The 20,411-nt window shown below is 41.0% G+C and overlaps 1 non-coding gene across 1 annotated transcript; it reads left to right on the plus strand.

Moving 5' to 3' along the window:
- Nucleotides 1–16,096: 16,096 nt before the first annotated feature.
- Nucleotides 16,097–16,168, plus strand: TRNAH-GUG (transfer RNA histidin (anticodon GUG)). The gene has a single exon. It is a non-coding gene; the product is annotated as a tRNA-His (tRNA).
- The last annotated feature ends 4,243 nt before the right edge of the window (nt 16,169–20,411 follow it).

Here is a 20,411-nt window from a genome sequence, read left to right on the forward strand (position 1 = left end):
ACAGATATGTTTAGCAATACCAACCTTGAAGGATTACAGTCAATGTCCATAAATCACATAGTTGGCACTGGCCAAATAGTAGCTATTTTGTTTGATGTTTTGAAAGAAGACATTTGAACATTTCTCAACTGAAATATGAGCATCCCTGAGCAAGCAGTAAATAAATACTTTATGCCTAGTTGATAAAACAAAGTCCAGTTTGCTGCTAATCAAAGGAAAGGAGATCATCACTTTGAAAGAGTTTTTGTAGCATCCAGGAGAGGAGAGGGCAAAGTTAGGTTATTTATGAGTTGGGGGGGGGTCTGAGTTAAGGTTAATCTTTCAGTGCAGTACAAGGGGGCACTTAATTAGAACTGGGCAACATTTATTATATTATGGTTAAATATTGGTAGACACAGATTTGGGAAGATTTCAAAAGGAGTCATGAGGAGTAAATCATCTTTTGAAGCTATTTATTTATTAAGGGAGTGATGAATGGAGAAAGAAGAAATGGATTTGGGGGAAGTTCTTGAAATGAACAACATTACCTGCAACTTCAGCTTCCTGAACAAGAATTTCCTGAAAAAGTAAAGTTAGATTAATGCAGTCAAATAGTAAAGTTGTGTTAATGTAAAGAGTAGGCTGAATGGGTATAGGTGATTTTTGTTCTCATTTATATAGAGGCTCTAAGAAATATTTTAGTCATTCGTACTTTTATTTTTTGGCCCACACAGATGCAGGGATTATATGATCTCACAATGCATTTCAGAAAAATAACTTCCTTTATGATCATACCTGCCACTCATACTTTCCTTATTGCTTTTTGTCCTTTCATTTGAATGTTTCAGATTGTCCTTAAAATACTCTTGTAGCTTTATACCAGCGATTCTCAATCTTGCCTGCACATTAGAATCACTTGGGGATATTTTGAAAGCCCCAAAGCCCAGGTTCCACCTCAGGCCAATTAAATCAGAATATCTGGACTGAGGCCTGGGCGTCAGTAAATTTAAACTCTCCCGGTGATTCCAATGTGCATCTAAGGCTGAGAACAACTGCTGGAAGCCTAGCAGAAGTAAAACCTTGGCTGGGGAATTATTAGACCCTTATTAGATCCTGATACTAACTGCTGACTGCTGAAGATTGGAGCAGCTTTCTCATGCCTTTAAACTTTAGTATAAATATTAATAATGACACAGGTGCTATGGACAAACATCCAGCCCTTTAAAATCTGATTTCAAATTTCTCAGGGACTTTAAGTTCATGGCAACCTTCATCTTTGATCACCCATTCCACCAACTTCTTTTCTTTACTGTCTTATCGTAGTGCTGTACCTTTATTCCACTCTTGCATTAACCCAAACCAGGAGCTACTCCATTTCTTTGATTTGCACATGTATTCCACCATCCCAGCACCTCCCCACTCCACGCACATGCTCATATAAAACTTCTGCAAGTGTAGCTGACACGGCTGGAGACTGGGAAGATAGAAGAGGTTTTTTCATTGCAGAAAAAGAAAAAGTTTAATTTGGAATATTAGATATTGATGGTCTGGAAAATCACTTGGCCACTTTGTATCCTGTACAATTACCACCCACCCACCTTTCTTCTCCCACTCTTTTTTTTCTTTGCTCTTCTCTCAAGGCAAAATAAAAATTCTTACCATTGTCTTACGCAGAGCATTCTAGTTGTTTCTAGACTTATCCACATACTTAGCTTTGGAATTCCCATTGCATACCCAAGGAGTCATTACTGTCCTCTGATAAACAAGGAAGCATCTATTCCAGGCAGTACCTTCCCAATCCCCTCTAGATCCTTTAAGGAAAAGAAAGCACTAAAGAAATGTTACTACCATTCTCATGGGAATTATGACAATCCCTTCCCAACTTCTTAGAACACATAAATAGTTAAATCAGTTTAGATTTTAAATTAAAACTTTTTTTTTGCTACAGTACTTTAGTTCCTTAATTCAGCTAGTAATTATGCCTACTATGGGAGGTGCTAAGAGATATGTAAAGTTAATGGATGACAAATCTTCCTCAAAGAATTAGCTCAGTTGAGGACATAAGACAGAATTGTAAGACATAGTTAAGGTTTATGTACCACAAGAAACTAACTGTATGTCTGGTGAACTTAGTTTCTAAGACTTTATTTTGGTTCGTTGGCTGTTAACTTTTTGAGATCCATGTGTTCAAATATTGTATGTTTGCCAAGAACCAGGCTTTTTCTCAATCCCATTTTTACGGTCAAACCACTGGTTGCATACTTTTTTTGACTCGTGGTCAAGTTTCCTCTGATTTCATTGGTTAGAAGCACAGATCTGTATGGCTCAAAGAATGAACAGAGAACTTCCATTTTCACAGTAGGTACCTGCATCAACCTTCCTTCTGTATACAATTAAAATTCTTGTCTAAAGTATATCATCATCTTAAATCTATCAATGAACTCTTAAGAAAGAAAGGAACTTTCAGCCCAGGAACTGAGGCCATTTGTTGAATCAGATGAACTTGAATTCCTGCTTTCACAATTTCCAAGATCCAGGGAATGAGAGACAAATCCCAGGGCTGACCAAGATGAAGAGTTCACAAACTTCTATCCCAAAAGAACTATACTTCAGAGTAAAAATTAACTAAAAACAGCTCTTCCACTTCTCTATACCCCCACCCTCAATCAGAGGACTGCTAGGAAAAAAGTACAGTTTTTAACCTCGATAGCTGAGAGAAGGTAAGAGAAGAAAAAGAAATAATCACTGCTGAGAACCTGGAACTACAGCTCACCTCAAGTTTACAGCCTAAATTCACACTCCCTGCGTGGCCTGAAAAGCCTTAAGCCAAGAATTTAATTGAAAGTGACCCCAGACTAGTCATGTCACAGAATGCAAGGTACAAACAAATGCGGATCTTCTCTGAAGAACACATCTTTTCAAGCCTCAAAGAATTCTCATGAAAACAATTCCAAGAATAGTGAGCAGACTTCAATAAGAATTAACTGAGCACACAGGGAAATAAAACACTGTGGGTAAGAGTTAAAACAAAAATTCAATATACGCATAACAGACACAGACTCATAAGGACTTCAGATTATGGAAGGTTTAGATACAGACAAAAAAAAAAACTATGCTAAATATTTTTAAAGACAAATGAAAAATGTGGCAGTATGTTCAAGAAATAATAAACTATAAAATATGAAGCAGCTTATTTTAAAAGAACTAAATTGAATTTCTAGAAATGAAATATACAATTTTTTAAATTAAAAAACTCAGTGAAATAAGGAATTACTGTTGGTTCTCTTAAGTATGATAATAGCATGGTGGTTCTCCACCAAAAAATAAGTGTTCTCATCAATGAGTGATGAGTCCCAACCAAATGCCATTTCAGATGAAAGTATATGATATCTGGGATTTGCTTTAAAATGCTCTAAGAAACATTTGTCTAAAGTTTATGGGGAATATTAAATAAAATTATTATAATATTGATAATTATTGAAGCTGAATAATGGGCACATGGAGGTTTTTTTAATATCCCCTCTACTCTTGTGTACATCTGAAAGATTACATACTAAAATTTATTTAAGAGACAAGGAGTATATTTACTTAGCTATTGTGAGCCCAGCTGTTTTTATTACTTCCATTAAATTAGTTTTTTAAAGCATGATTTTTTAAGATGTATGATTATCTTAAGTAATTTCAAGTCATGTTACTGCACATATAATATACAAACACGTTTTCACAGGCTGATACAAACTATAAATAGATGTTATAAAGGGGAAAAGTGAAATGGGTGGGTTTGACAGTAGATTAATGAAAACTGAAAATAAAGTTAGTAAACTATAGAAACTAAAATAGAGACCTGCAGAAATCATCCAGAAAGCAGCACAGAAAACAAAACAATAGAATATACAAACGGAGACAGAGCTGCGGGGCATATAACGAGAAGGCATGATGTATATTTGACTGGAGTCATAGAAAGATGGGAGAATAGGAATTAAGCAAAGACAACATTTGAATAGATAACTATTTAGGATTTTCCAGAATGGATGAAATGCACCAACCCACAGGTTCCAAAAGTCCAACTAATTCCAAACAGTATAATTAAAAACAAATCCATACTTGGGCATATTACAGTGAAACGAGAAACAGAAAGAAAATGTAACAAACAAAGCCAAGCCAAAATGAAGAAATGAGCTTACAAGGATCCAGATAGCAAAGGCCTATCTTCAGAGGGGCAAGTCTGGGATCTCCTTTCTCAGCCCTGAAAGCCAAAAAAATGCATTAATATCCCCAATATGCTGAGAGAAAAGGACTGACATCTGAAATTCTATGCCTAGTGAAAATGTACTTCAGAAATGGAGATTAAATCAAGACATTTTCAGACACAGAAAACAGCAGACGCTCTAATGACAACAGTAAAGGATATTCTTTGGGCATCAGGAAAATGCTCCCAAATAAAACATCTGAGATGCAAGAAGGAAGGAAGAACACAAAGTGGTAAATAGGTAAGCAAGTAGAAATAAGTATTGGCTGTATAAAGCAATAAATAATGTCAAGCCAATCTCACTCAAGAACATAGCATAAATCCTACAGAAAATCTTAGAAAACCAAACGAGCAGTGCCCCCAAAGTAAAATACATTACAACCAAGTTGTGTTTATTTCAGGAATGCAAGTTTGGTTTCACATTTGAAAATTAGCATACAAACTGACAGACTGAAAGAGAAAACACGTTTGATCATCTCAATAGATACCAAAAAAGTATTTGCTAAAATTGAATATTCAATTCATGATCTAAGTTCTACAAAAGATAAAAATGTCCTAGGCAAACTGGCAATAGAAGGTAACTTCTTTAACCTGATAAGAGATATCTACAAAAACTTAGAGTAAATATCATATTTAGTAATAGATTAAGATGTTAAGAACATTTTCTTCAAGATCAGGAAAAAAGACAAGACTGTCTGCTATCACCCCTTTTATTCAAACTTGTACTGTAGACCTTGGCCAGCACAATAAAACCAGGAAAAGAAATGGAAAAGAAGAGAAATTATCAAAATGATTATTTTTTGCAGGGGATATACATGATTATGAACATAGAAACTCCCCCCAAAATGTACAGGGTAATTATTAGAATTAATGAGAGGGCTTGGCAAGGTTTCTAAATAAAAACCAAGGTAGAGAGTAGCACAGATGTATATATACTACCAACTGTAAAATAGATAGTCAGTGGGAAGTTGTTGTATAACAAAGGGAGTCCAACTCGAGGATGCAAGATGCCTTAGAGGACTGGGATGGGGAGGGTGGGGGGGACTCGAGGTGGGGGGGAGTCAAGGAAGGGAGGGAATACGGGGATATGTGTATAAAAACAGATGATTGAACTTGGTGTACCCCCCAAAAAATAATAAATAAACAAATAAAAAAAAAAAAAGAAAGAAACGAAGGTAGAAAAATTCACTACATTCCTAAATACCAGCCACAAATTGTTGAGGCCAAAAAGCACTACGCACACAGCACTACGGATGAACAATCTACAGCTATTCACATCGACGTGCGTGAAGCTCTCAAACATACCAATGAGTATAAGAAGCAAGCTGCAAACGGATGCATTCTGTATTATTCCATTTATATAAAATTCAAAACCAAGCACCGTTAAACAATTTATGGTGGAGGAATACACACATAGGTGGTTATGCAATAAGGAAAAGCAAGGGAATGGTTATCACAAAAGTGAGGCTATTGGTTTTCTCCACGTGAGGAGGCAGAGAGGGTACAATAAGGGCTTAGACAGTCCCAGCAATGTTCTCTTTTTAATTTGGTTGAGTTTATTTCTAGTTTTTAATTTTTAATAATGTAATATGACATATTTAACAATTTTTTTAAAGTCAAAGAGTGAATAGGGATAAGGAAAAAATTTAGTCAATGTCAAATGTCTGCGTAAGGAAATGATGGCTATATCATCTAAATTTGCTTTCTGGTTTTTGTCTATTTTGTTTTTCTGGTTATATTTCTGAGTTTTCCAGCATCTGATCATGAAAACAAATCTTGCTCTCTGGCATGAGGTTGATAATATCTGCAAGGATAACCCACTCTTATTTGGCCAGAGCTTCAACAATTACCATTATGCTGATGATGTCCAAATCTCTATTTTCATTGCTTCCTGTAACTCACGTGTCAGTTCCTTCTGGACACTGCCTTCTAGCATTGCTACTTGGATGACCTATTGTCACCTAAAACTACAGGTCTGATGTGAGAACCTAGGTTGAGTTTGTGAACACTCTTCTTAATATACTCTCTCTCTAGGTGAATTCATTCATTGCCTTGGTTTTAATACCACCTATATGCTGCATCTCTCAAGCACCTTATTTTAACCCTAAGCCTCTATTCTGAGTTCTAGGTTCATATATCCAGTTGACTACTTGATGTCTCAATCTGGCTATTTCAGCACACTGAATATGCAATGTTGCATAACTAGAGGTCTGAAAATCATGAGCATGCTTGGAAAGCGACAAATAGTTTTGTTCTGCTGGTCTTAGTGCGGGGGACTGGACAGAGATGTAGAAAATATAATCAGAAAAATAATTTGGGGATGTATACTGAAGAACTTTTTGATGCTTTGCTTAAGGGTTTGGACTTTGTAGATGATGAGAAGTCACAGAAGAATGTTTACTTTCTGTTCATTCATACAACAAATGTTAAGTGATGACCTACTATGTACTAAGCACTGTGCTCGGCGCTGGTGGATACAACCGTGTACAAGCCAGGGTCGGCCGAGAAGAATTCCTGAGAGTGTCAGGAAGTAGAATGCATTGGAACTGGTGTCAGCTTAGAACAAATGGGTTGGAGAAGTGTGGCTAGAGAAAGGGACTGAGGATGGCAACAAGTTTTCTTCTGGTTTGAGAGACTGAGGGAATAGCAGTGCCTTTACCTGAGGAAGGTGATATAAGAGGAGAACAACGGTGGATGGCCAGGAGGCATCTGTCTTCAGCATGGACCATGAACCTGAGATGCCTATGGGACTTCCAGTGAGGAGGCTGAGTAGCTAATTAGACACATGGGATTGTATTGCAGGATAGAAACTGAAGAAGGAGGTATTGGTTCAGGACTTCATCTACAGGAAATAATAGTTGAGCACGATGGGTGGAGGTGGGTGGCGTGAGATTGCCAAGGAGGAGCAAGAAAGTGATACCTTACATTCAAGAAAAAAAAAAATGCCATTGGCAAATCAATTAGGGCCAGCATTGCCATAACTAGCTATGTCACCTTGACCTCCATATTCCAAATTTCTGTGAGTCTGCCTCCTACTGCCCTGTTACTTATTCTGGGATGGAGAAAGCCAATACCACATGTAAGCAGAAGAGTTATGGGATGGCTGAGTTGGTTTAAAGACTTCTGAAAAGTTTTCCTGCCACCTTGCCCAGGATTGGTTGAGCCACAAGCACAGCCCTGGATTAAAGCATGGGGTACAGCAGTCCCTGGCAGATCGCAAACACTGTACCGGATGAGCTACATGCTTGTTGTTACAAACACTATTAACACCATTATTACTAATAAAAATAGCAGCTCATGGTTTTGGGGGGTTGAGTTGCATCCTCCTCCAGAAGATATGTTGGAGTCATAACCCCCAGTACCTCAGCATGTGACCTTATTTGAAGACTGGGTGTTTATAGAAATAATCAAGTTAACATGAGGTCACTAGGATAGGCCCTAATCCAATGTGACTGGTGTCATTTGAAAAAAAAAAAAAAAGAAACTTGGACATAGAGACAGACAAGCACACAGGGCGAATGCGTGTGGAGTTGAAGGGAGAGATTGTAGTGATGCATCTACAAGCCAAGGAATGCCCAGGGCTGCCAGCAGCCCACCAGCAGCTAGAGGAGAGGCACGGGACACAGTCCCTCACAGCCCTCAGAAGCCACCAGCCCTGCTGACACCTTCTAGGCTCCACAGCTGTGAGACAATGAATTTCTGTTGTTGAAGCCACCTGGCTTGTGGTGCTTTGTTACAGAAGCCCCAGAAGATGAATATGTGTCTGTGTACTGCTTCACCTCTTCCCGGTGCATTTTTTATTCCTTCTCTGTTAATGCTCACAGCCTCCTGTGGAAGCCATTGGTAGTGATCTCCTTTCCAGCGTAGGAAACGAAAACTATCAGAGATCCGGGCTCCTGTGTGATAAGACACAGGACATACATTTTTAATGGGGAGAAAGTCAGGAAATTTCACCCACGGGGCACCGCCTTGGGTAAATGGTATGCAGTGGAGGGTGCTGGTGAAGCAGAGATCCAGGGCCAGTCTGGTAGGTTTGACTCTCCGCTCTGGTGGCTCAGGCTGTGTGGTCTTGAGCAAGTTCCTTAACCAGCTCTGCACCTTGGTACGATGGAGAACATCATAAAACCTAAGGTAGCACCTGAGGTGCTCATGAAAGTGACATGAGCTAATTCCTATGAAATGTTCTGCACGGTGCCTACTACTTTAATATGTGCTCCACAAATTGTAGCTAATTTTAAAATAATTATTCATGGGAAATTACAGAGAGTGGAGAAGCCCATCAGCAATTATGAAGGTCGCACAATCATAGATGCCTCTCGTACGCGTACTGTGCAAAAGATCTGGACTAAATGCATTGTGTATATTTGATGGTCTCTAGGATTCGTGGCAACTGCTGCTTATTCCACAGGCAAACACGGCTACGTGGTGATTCCGTCCTAGGGCCCATTCAGTCATCACTGGCGGACGTCCTCTCCCAGGTCAAGGCCATCTTAATGCCCCAGCAAGCTCTTTGTGGTAGGAATAAGGATTCAGGCCATCTCATTAGAAGTCAGTCAGGACAGGAAGGGAAAGAATTGGGAGTTATATGCATCTGGGAATCAATCCGTTAAAAGGTCAGAAAGTAAAGCACAGGTTTTGGTATAGATGGATCCCACATGCTTTGAACTTTAAAATCATTGCATAAGGTTTCACTATAAGCAAGTTTACTCTAAAGGGATTTCACCACACGAATAACGAGTACAGGAACTCAATCACCATCCTGAATTTTAAAAATGCAATTAAAATTGGTGCAGACCCACAGAGCCTTGCCAAACCGTGCTTTAAATAACAGTTTAGAGAATCACAAACTTCAATTACTTTTGGCAATGTCTTGATTTTTCATGAGGCACTATAGGTTATTAAATGTCGTAGCTATTTAGCTTGCTAATGAATAGTTTATCCTACATTCAATTAGGCTGGTTTTCCCTCCTTTTTTTTTTCTTTCTCTCACTCTCTCTTTTTGTTTGTTTTGTTTGTTTCAGCCAGCTCAAAGAATTGATGATAATTAAGGGAAAGCTGTCAGTGGGCCAGGTTTTTCATCCAAGATATCTTTATTGTTCTAGAGTTACCTAGAGTAGAAATCTGGTTTCATCTTGTAAACTTAATATCTGTCTTCCGCATCAGTAGTGGCTACCATAATGATGATAATAGTACAAAATAATTGCAGTTGTATGCTCTATGTAACATCTTTCAAACCACTGTGAACGTTTCACATTTTTCTCTTAATATCTTTCTGTAGTAGACAAGGAGCAGATTTATTATTCTTTTTAAAGTCACTGAGGCAAAGGAGGTTAAATGACTGTTCTCAGATTAGAAACTTCATCAAGAATAAAGCAGAACAAAGCATGAGCAGGTAATGTACTGTTCATGCCATCAGGCTATCCGGTTCCCTGGTCTGTTTGTCTGTTTTTGTCTCTCTGTCTCTCTTGTGATTGAAGAATTGAAATCAGGGGATGCTAATAGTCCAATATTTTCTCATATTTCTGATCTCCATATTATTGATGTCTGACCAGTTGGGTAGCAGTCCCTTCCTGATCTGTAATGGTGCTTATTTCATAACGCCACTTCAGGGGAGATTGTGGCCCCAACAATTATTGACATTCACAGGGGAGGTCAGAATTAGACAAGGACCCATATGCAATTCAACATAAGTGCCCTTGTGAAATGTATTTCAGGAAAGGCAAAATTAAGCTCATTGATAACAAAACACCTAAACTTAAGGAAAAGAGGCCAATTTAAAAGCTCGTAAATATTTAGCAGCTCCTTCTGCAGCCCGAAAGGGAGACCAGACTTTGGAGTTCTGATCTACACCCAGGCCAATTTAATTTTTTATTCTGGCCAGTGTATGCTCTGTCCTAGGCACGAAGGTTAAGTGTGGGGAAGAGAGAAAGATGAGGAAGCTATAGTCCACTCCTCTGCAGAGATGTGTCATGGATTTCCCCGAAGCCCACCTCACTTGGGCCAGGCACCTGGCACGTGTGAGAGCTCAGTCACATTAAGGGCAAATGTCATCATCACTATAAAAAATGATCTAGAGAAAGAGGCCCAGCTGTAGAGCTGAGGGCCCTGATCACTCTACCCGGAGGGGCTCTGAGGAATGACTCAGCTCCTGCATGTCATAACCATCCCTTTTTCCTCCAGCTCCCACCCCAAAGCTCTTCTCCTCCCTCCCCCACACTTATCTCCTGACTGGTTCCAATATTGGCTCTCTTGGGGCAGAAGCGATAACATGACAGCCTGAAACTGAGGCAAACAGTCTCCACTTTGGGGGCCTTCTGGATTCTGATGCTGTGTTTATGCCTCTCTCCTTATTCTCTCTCTGTGTCCCAGTCACGTCCCTATCTCTGGGACTGGAACCACCCTCCAGACCCTGAGGCGTTCTTCCTTCTGGCATCGGACTAGCCACTTACGGTCATAATCAGAGTCCAGTCAGTCAACCTCAGGCCACCGCTGGGTCCTGGCATACATCCGCCCCTCTGACACCTCCTCATCCTGGCCTGAGGCTCACAGCAGCTCCCTCCCATGTCTGGTCTGACCAAAACACAGCTAATAGTTATTAACAACGGACTGTGTACCCAGTACTCTTTCAAAGTACATTGCATTTTTACTTAATCCTCACAACAGCCCTATAAAGTACATATTATTATTATTATCATCATCATCTCCTTTTTATGAAGGAAACTTAAGGACAGAGAGATTAAATCGTTTGTCCAAAGCTCTCAGCCCCAGAACCTCCAGCAGCCTGTGCTGAAGTTTCTTTAAGGAAAAGAGCTCCACAGTGATGAGTTAGAACCCTCATGGCCATAAATCCAGCATGCTAACTGGTCCCCATCCTGCCAACACTTCTTTGTCTTAAAACCTGAACTTCCTAATATGATGGGAAGAGAAAATGTGGTCCTGGGGCATTCCCTGCCTCTCCACTTTTCGAGCATCCCATTCTCCACCCTCCCCCTTCCTCAGGGGGTCCGGTCGCCACCACTTTTCCCAATTCTCTGCCGCCCCAGGCCTTCAGCTGTTCATATTATCACTAATGGCTCAGCCCCCCTCATAAGGTTTCCAAATAGAGGCCCGGCCCGCCAGATCGTAAAGGTTAGGCCCACGTATTCCAGAGGGCTGTGTCAGATGAGGAATTCTATTAGAAAGCTTTGCATCTGGAGTTTTCTAATGGTGCCTTCAGGCAAAAAAAATTAAAATTAAACCAACAACCCACAACCCCTCCCCCCAGCCCCCCACCCCCCACCATTCCTGCCTTCCCCACAGCAAGATTTCTGACTTGGTTAAATCAAATGCATTAATAAGCAAGGGGAAAAGCCCTCCAGGCAGTCTACCCTTCAAAATGTAAACTGTTAAAACATTTTGTGGTTACGAGCATTCTGAAAATAAGGCATTTTCTCTTGTGTTTTCTGATTTCTCTGATACACGCAGGAAATGTTGCAGAGATGGTCACGTCTAAGACCATGTAGCTTACAGCATTCTTTATGGTCATGGTAACACGCTTGGAAGTTTGAAATTGGGAGCTACCATTTACTTGAACTTCCCCTGCTGTCAGCCACCTTATTTTTCCGCCTCAAACTATACCCAGGGGTACTTATGAGCGCTCCTTGGTTCCCTCACATGTACCAGATTCTCTCACGTGTACCAAAGTTGACCAGCTTTTCCCTCCCTCCGTTTCTCCCTCCCTCCCTCTTCTCTCTCTCCCCCCCCCCCCTCACACACACACACACACACACACACACACACACACACACACACACACACTGCTCTCTGGGATGAGAAAGAACCCAAGAAAGAAGTGGTCTTAAGGTCCCTATAAGGTCATGGCTGGCTGGGACCTGGCTGGAAACAGGACTTGGGAGGCGGGGGCAGAGGAGCCTTCTTTGCAGGGGGTTCCCAACCTGTCTTTGTCTGAAAACTGGGCCCCGGGCCAGCCCCAACCCCGTGGATTGCCGCTCCTGGCCTCCGGCCCAGTGATGGATCTGACTGTCATTTCCCTACCCTCAGTGAGGGAGCAGGCAGGCTAAGAAGAGGGATGAGGAGGAGAAAACAGAGCTGGGTCTGGGAAAAAGGTAGGAGGGGCGACACTGGAAGAAGGCCTCAGCTGGGGAGGTGGAGGCCTCCCCGTTCCAGGACCCTCTTGTCAGTCCCCGCTCCCCTGTTGGAATCTATTATGAAAAATCAGGGAAAGTAATGACTCCATCAGAGGGAGAATCTTGTATTGAAGCAGCAAGAGGAAAGGCAGAAAAGCTGTTGCTCCATCACTTCTAACGATGAGACTCTGGTCAGCAATCCTGTTTCTAAAAACTTCCTGAGAAAGGAAGTCCGCAATATTCTTCTTTGGGAATGAATTCTGTAGCTAAATGCTCCTCACAAGCAAGAAATTCTTCTTTACACGCAACTTAAATCAAGAGAGCAATTCTTGTGTGTTTAAAATATGTTGCCTTGGTCAGGGAAATTAGGTTCATTAGAAACTGACAAAAAGGACAGCTTCTGTGAACTTAAGGAAAAAAGTATAGCTATAAGGACTCATCTGTTTTGACTGTTTTTTTTTTTTCTCTTCAAAATTTTTTCATTTGGTTATTGTTTGTGAAGGTATTTATGTAAATTAACTGTATGGCACATCAGAAATGTAAAAATCTAATGACTCCTCTAATCCAATTCCCCTCATTTTACTGATGGGGAAATAGAGATCCAGAGAGGTCTACTGACTAGCCCAAGGTCACACAGATAGAAGGACTGGAGAAAGGACTTGGACAAAGCAGGCTCTCTTTCTCTCTCTCTCACTCTCACTTTGGTTTTCCACCAAATGGTGCCATGCCTTCCCTGGCTTTCTCTACTTCAATCTAATTTGAAAATTAGCTTTAAGCAATATATGCATATATGTATTCCTTTCCATGACATCACCTCATATATTCTATCTGGTTATTCATCTCTTATTCACCTGTATCTGTCTCACTAAACAAAACTGCGTGAAATAATGATACATGTCTCTCCTATTCTCTGTTGAACCCTTAAGATCCAGAAAAATGACTGGACTGTAGTTGATCCTCAACAAGTCTTTGCAAGGGATATATTAGTGGGGGAGTGGTAATAACATCAGTGTTGACATAGTAAGTCAGAAAAAATAATCACCTGGTAAATTGCAAATAAGTTGAAGATGCCATCAGAAACCATGTTTTGATTCCATCAATTTACCCCTTTGAAGTCGGTTGTGCCTATTGGTGCCTGTAGAAGAAATCTGAATGTATATTCCTAAGAAGCCAGCAATGGTCAGGAGAAAAACCCGGTAATCATTCAAAAGCCCATTCCTTCTTGATAGGCAGGAACATTTCAGAGTCTATCACAAGATGACTGACATTGTCAACTAAAGGGGAAGCCCATACAGACGCCAAAGGAAAGCACTACCTAGTGAACCACACTCAGAGGCTGGGCCCCTCTCCGTGTTTGGAGGTCTTGCTCTGCAGTCATGTTTGCCTTTAGGCACACAGACTTCCAGACTTCTCCAAGCTGGCTTTTCCACTAGTGCCATGGCTGCAAGTCATGAACACTGTTCACCTAAGATTTCCAGCTCTGCCTTCCAGGCACATGGTCCAGTGCTCTCCTTGGTGCTTTTGTAGCAAGGCAGAGTCATGTGACCAGTTCTAGCCAATGAGTTTTGAGAGGAGCTTTTAGGAGCTGCTTCCAGACTCTCCAGAGCTCTCTATCTGTAAAGCAATGAAAAATGTTCACAGAAGTCGTTGTTCCCTTAGCCTGGGTCCCTGAGTGAGGAGACGCAGAGCAGGGCCCTGCAGTGAACGTGGACCACAAGCAAGGGAAAAACTTTCCTTATTCTAAGCCACTAAGATTTGGGGGTTGTCACATAGCATAACCTAGCCTGACAGATACAGTGTGTGAGGTCACCTAAGGGCTGGTAATGACTGTGACATTTCATAGGATTGCACCCTTTGAAGAGAGAGTTATTCCCTTTTCACATCTCTTCCAGTTATTCAGTGAGTCAAAGAGAAGCCTTGATGAGAGGCTAATATATTTTTAACAGCTTTTCTACTGTTGCCCACCTTCCTTTCTTTAACTGAGAGCAAAACTTGGGTTCAGAATATCTGGATAGAATTTAATTCTATTGTTTTGTTTTCATAGTTTACTTTATAGTGATCTCTATTTAGGGAATGTGATGTGTTTTTTAATTTATGGAATGTTATAAAATTTCCTTTGAAAATATATGTATTTAAACAAAATAATATAACTATCATTTCTACCATGCTTACCATGTGACAGGCATCCTTTAAGTTTTTGGCATGTCATCACCTATTCAGTCCTCAGAAGAATTCTATGAAGTACTTACTATTACTGCCTCCACTTTACAGATGAGAAAACCGAGGCACAAAGTTTCAAGAAGCAGCCCAAATTCCCCCTCTTAGTGACAAAGCCAAATTAGACTCTAGAAAGTCTGTTTCCACAATTTGTACTCTGAGTTGTTTTGTTTTGTTTTGTTTTAAAGAGAGAGATTTCCCTTATTGTTCCATTGGTATGCACCCACAGCAAAAATTTTGACGGTGATGCACACATGCTGGTGCTTCGGGAACCTCCCCTTCGCCAGCCAGGAGATTTGCTTTACCCCCTTGCCACGGAGTGACCTCTTAGCAAATTCCCCCACCTGCATTCCTGTTCAGGCCAGAGGGCACTGCCTTGCTTCCTGCACAGAATGTATAAGGCTCAGGAACTCAGGGCAATAATTTTCTTTGTGACCATGGAAGAAAAACGGATTTGTGAGCACTTGAGGGAAGATAGAAAGGGCTATAGATGATCAGAGGGGAGGGAGGGAGGGAGGCAGTGACCATTTGTGTCTGAAGCTTTTATCTGCAGAAATATCCTCCTTCCAGAAGCGCTGGAGCTCTTGGCACCCACTCAACAGATGGATTCAGTTCTTGCCATCCGCACACAGTGCCAGCTAGCCCCAGCTGCTCCCAGGGCCTCTCCCTTCAGAAAGCTTAAAGCAGACACCCTGTAACAATCCAGTGTTAGAGAGAGGTTTTCCTGTGTGCTTCCTTTTAAGGTTTTCAAACCTTGGGGAATATCTTGTCCAGAAGACTGGAATTTTTAATATCAAGGAAATGTCTTAAAAATGTCTCCTTGAAGTTTATTTAGTGTGGAGCACTCCAGTTTCTTTGTGTGGTGGGTTGCTAATGTTATCAGAAAGATTTTTTTGGGGGGGTGGGGGGGACATTATTGTGGCTTAAGACAAATATTCCAGGAAAAAAAAAATGCCTTTAGGGATCAGTGGATTTGAAAGAATCCAGTCAGTGTGTGCTCACCCTGGCTTCCTCCAATAGGAAGAACAAGCCTTCCTGATTCTCTCCAGTCCTCAGTCCATTTTGTTCTTGCCATATTTTTTATGTCTCTGCTGCCTAAGTACATGGAAATAAGGCTAGTGGTGAAGAAACCGCAAAAGAGGCTCATATTCATATGTCATTTAATGCAACGTAATTGGTGGTGGCGGTTGGGGGTGGAAAATCTATATTCATTATTGGTTTAAAGTAGGAAGCATGAGTCAACAGGCTGGGTTCTCTCAGTCTTGTTACTTTGATTACCGTTTCCTGACGGTGAATCCAGTGAATGTTACGTAATACAATTTCACCCATCAAGGAGACAATATTAGTTTCACGTTAGGCACTTTGTTATTGTTCCTTTAAATAATTGGAGATTACCGAAACACGGCTCCTCTTTGCCAGTATTAAGAAAATGTACATATTTAGGCAATAGATGGCAGTGTTTCCACAGATTTTAATATTGCAATGCCTCTTACAGGAGGCCTGGACCTCAGCTCCCTTGTAGCTTGCCGTGATCGTATAGTGGTTAGTACTCTGCGTTGTGGCCGCAGCAACCTCGGTTCGAATCCGAGTCACGGCAGGAGGGGAGAAGTCTTTTGGAAGAGAACAGCGTGGGTCTCAAGCTGTAGTCTATCCCACAACATTTTGCAACCAGACATAGAATAATAAAAATCAATAAAACAGAAACTGCTACAAATATTTTAAACTTCAGAGAGATGACCTAGGCAGAGTGGCTTTATTAATGCCCTAATCCTGTTGCAAGCGTGTTGTGTGTGGGTTTTTTTATTTGCCTTGACGGATAATATGATAAAACTGGAGTGTAGTGGGCATGTAATTATTATTAATTACAACTACTTAAGCTCTGCTTTGAGCAGACTCGTCAAGTCTGCTTGCTTTTGAGCCTTGCCAGGGCTGTACAGTAATAACAACCCTGAATTATTTGGAAAGATGTCAGCGGTAGATGTGGAAATCCTGTTTAACCAGGCATGAAGTGTGGTTAGGAGGTTTTTTTCAGGATGACAGAGAGAAAATGAACTGTCCCTTATCAGTAATTGCAGGAAACATTTTGTTTCTATGATATGAACTGGCTGTAATTTAACTTTCCTGCCTCATTGGATAATGTAAGAAGCCAGTTGTTGCTCAAAACGAAATTCTCTGAAGTGGGCATTTGGGTCTGATAAAGGGCATATTATAAGTAGACAGTGGGGCTCAAGCAATAAATAATGTCCATATATGGTGAAACTTTTTTAATGGCATTTTCCAAAAGACTGGGATTTCTATTATAAATGGCTAAATGTTGAATTAATGTGAGTAACACAGCTTTAATGGGCCTTTCTCCAGGACTTAAAAACATGAACAATACAGCCTGAAAATGTCAAATATAAGTATGTTATAATGAAGTTTACTGCTCTGAAATTATAGCCCGCCATGTTTTAAATGAGGGATCACTAGACGATGATTTTGAAGGCCTCTCGCCCCTATTTCAGGGGTGGCCTAGCAAAAACTCATGTTTGTTATTTATGTAACACTAATACAATTTCAAATAAAAATATATGCTGAGGGTGGGCACAGATTCTATTTAGTTCTTTCAGAGTTAGTATAGTCTTAGAAATAATATTCTAGAAAAATTGCAATGAATATCACCCCTCTCTTTAAAAAGAAAAAAATAAGCAGTTTCTACTGGATTATGGGCTCAGAAGGATGGGCCTTTAGAATGGCATGAAGTAAAAAAATACATACGTGTGTTTATTGTTTCCTCCAAGACTACTTTCAAAACCATTTTCCACTCTGAGGTCACGTCTTCCTGTGGTTTATTCTCTAACCTCCCTTCACCCCTCAGCCCCGCATTTCTCACAAATTCTGACTCCCCATCTCCAAAGCCTAGCCTGGCCTCTGCCTCAAGTCTGCAAGGCCTTCTCAGCTGGCTGGTACGAATAATACTTCTAAGAAGACAGCTGAGTGGCAATTGTTCCTTAATTTAAAACAGCTTAAAAAAAATAAGCCCAATCCAAGGTTATTTGTGTTCTTTTAGGAGACTGAAAATGCAATGAATTAATCATTCGAGGAAGGAGATTGTGTCAGCCAGAATTCAGTGGTTGCAAAGAAAGGCATGGATCCAGGCACAGGTACCAGGGGGCTTCAGAAACAAGAGGAACCAGGTTACTAAAGATGATCAGGACACACTCTCTCCATCTCGTCCCACATTTCTTTCTGAATGTTGTCTGTATTCTCTCAGACTAACTTCTATGCGGCAGGAAACATGGTAGCCAGCATCAATTCCTGATCTTTATACTTGCAGCGTTGCTGCCCGCAGGAAAGCCCCTTAGTTGCTGGTTCAGAAAATCCTGGGGAAAGATCTGATTGGCTTGGTTTGGGCCAGGTGCCCATTACTGGGCCAATCAACTATGTCCACGGGGGTAGAGTCATATATCACAAAGAGTGTATATGACACTTGTCTGAAGGCCAGTCCCAAAGCCGGGGGATTGCCAGCGCTGGAGCCACCTCAGTATCTTCCCATTGAATTACTGGACCCACCATTTGGTGGCTGTGGTGGCTATTTCCGCAAACCCATGCATTCAGTTCCCACACTATTAATACCTCTACTACCGTGTGAAAAAAGAAAAGCAGGTGGGGGGTAGATAGTGGAGGGGGTCAAAATACAACAATTTTCTGGACTCAACTTGGAGCTTAGGGACACAGTCGAAGGAGGAACTGCTAGAACAAGCAAGCACTTCACGTTCTCTCTCCTCGATGTCCACCAAAGGGCCTTCTTGCCCTGGGTGACTACTTTCCCAGCTTGGCCAGGTGAGAGTGCAAAGTCTTCTGACTCTGTCGACAAAAATGCTCTTGAACTTGAGCAAGTTACCTGAGCTCTCAGAGTCAAATAAATAAAGAAGAGGGAGATAATGCCAGAATTAAAAGAAGAGGAATTCCCTGGTGGCGCAGTGGTTAAGAATCCGCCTGCCAATGCAGGGGACACGGGTTCAATCCCGGCTCCGGGATGATCTCACATGCTGCAGAGCAACTAAGCCCATGCACCACAGCTACTGACCCTGTGCTCTAGAGCCTTCGAGCCACAACTACTGAAGCTGTGTGCCTAGAGCCTACGCTCAGCAATGAGAAGCCTGCACACTGCAGCAAAAAGTAGCCCCTGCTCTCTGCAACTAGAAAAGCCTGCTTGCAGCAACAAAGACCCAATGCAGCCAAAAATAAATAAATAAATAAATTTATTTTTTAAAAAATTAAAAGAAGAGTGTACAAACACATAAACAAAAAACACTTAGTACTGAGGCTTGTAATAAAAATGCAACACTGGGACCTAGTAGGATTGCAACAGATGATATTTATTCTTATTGATTCAAGGCTATGTGGTGCCCTCCTCCTCCACCCAGCCGCGGTTGGTAGAAACTCTAGAGTGAGATTTCCATTAGGAAACAGGGTCCTTGCTGTGGTCTCAGAAATTTTAAAAAGTTATAGTGTAGACTCTAGACCAGGGGTAGCACAAGTCAGAGTCCATTAACTGATCAGATCTTTACTCAAGTTTGCCATCCTGGGATTCCCCCTCTCTTCACATGGTTACCATGATCGAGGGTCATAAAAATCAGGGGTGGTTTTCAACAACAGAGTTTGTTGACATTGGGTTTCCTATCTTGCCTTCTTGCTGATGTTAATATAAATTGAAGTTTTGTTCTAAAACCCATATCCAGTTGGTTTTCAGAGTGTTAAAGCCTGCGTTATCAGAGGAAATTAATCCTAATTTTTAATTATATTAACTTTGAGACAATATCTGCTTTTAGTTTTTTAAAAAGCATTTTACGACTATCTCAACAGACCCCATCGTTGCTTCCATGCTCACATTGTCTGCATTTTATACCAAAGCCAATACTTGCTGATGGAAAATCAGAGTGACTCTGATCTAATCTTTCAAAAAATATCTCTCCAAAATGTCAACTATAAAGGATTTCAGGGCAAAAGTAAGAGTCCCTGACAACTTTCTAATATTATGGATGAAACATTAGCATATAACAGAATGCTTGTTTTGATCACATAGCTTTGGCAACTATAGTTTTCAACAGTCAATTACATTGTTATCACCTAGATTTGCTTATTCAAATTGTGAAATTTGAATTCAAATTGAAAAGTCAGGAAACCTCCTTTTTCTTCTTTTCTTGGGCATCAACTGAAATAGCAAGAGGAAGTCTTAATTCTCTGTATAACCTATTACTTTATGTCCCTCATGTTGGTGTAGCTGCAGTGGCCTATAGAGTTTGCTCAAGTAAAACATTTTACCTGTGTAACTGTAACTGAGTAACAAAATTAAAAATTCAGAATTACATAGGCTTGCTTTATTACCATAAGTTTATGGCTTTAGCTGAATGCCTCTTCTTGCTCTCTACAGTATAGTAGGCCAGACCTGTCTCCTTAATCTCTACCATTATCCTGTGGAGTTGAAGAGAGTTTTTTCTTTATTATTATTTTTTAAATTTTATTTATTTATTTATTTGGCTGCATTGGGTCTTCGTTGCTGCGGGCGGGCTTTCTCTAGCTGTGGTGAGCGGGGGCTATTGTTTGTTGCAGTGCACTGGCTTCTCAGTGCAGTGGCTCCTCTTGTTGTGGAGCACGACCTCTAGGTGCACGGACTTCAGTAGTTATGGCATGCAGGCTCAGTAGTTGTGGCTCATAGGCTCTAGAGTGCAGGCTCAGTAATTGTGGCGCATGGACTTAGTTGCTCCTTGGCATGTGGGATCTTCCTGGACCGGGATTGAACCTGTGCCCCCTGTATTGGCAGGTGGATTCTTAACCACTGCGCCACCAGCAAAGTC

This window comes from Hippopotamus amphibius, chromosome 2 (genome assembly GCF_030028045.1).
Source record: "Hippopotamus amphibius kiboko isolate mHipAmp2 chromosome 2, mHipAmp2.hap2, whole genome shotgun sequence".
Taxonomy (NCBI): domain Eukaryota; kingdom Metazoa; phylum Chordata; class Mammalia; order Artiodactyla; family Hippopotamidae; genus Hippopotamus; species Hippopotamus amphibius.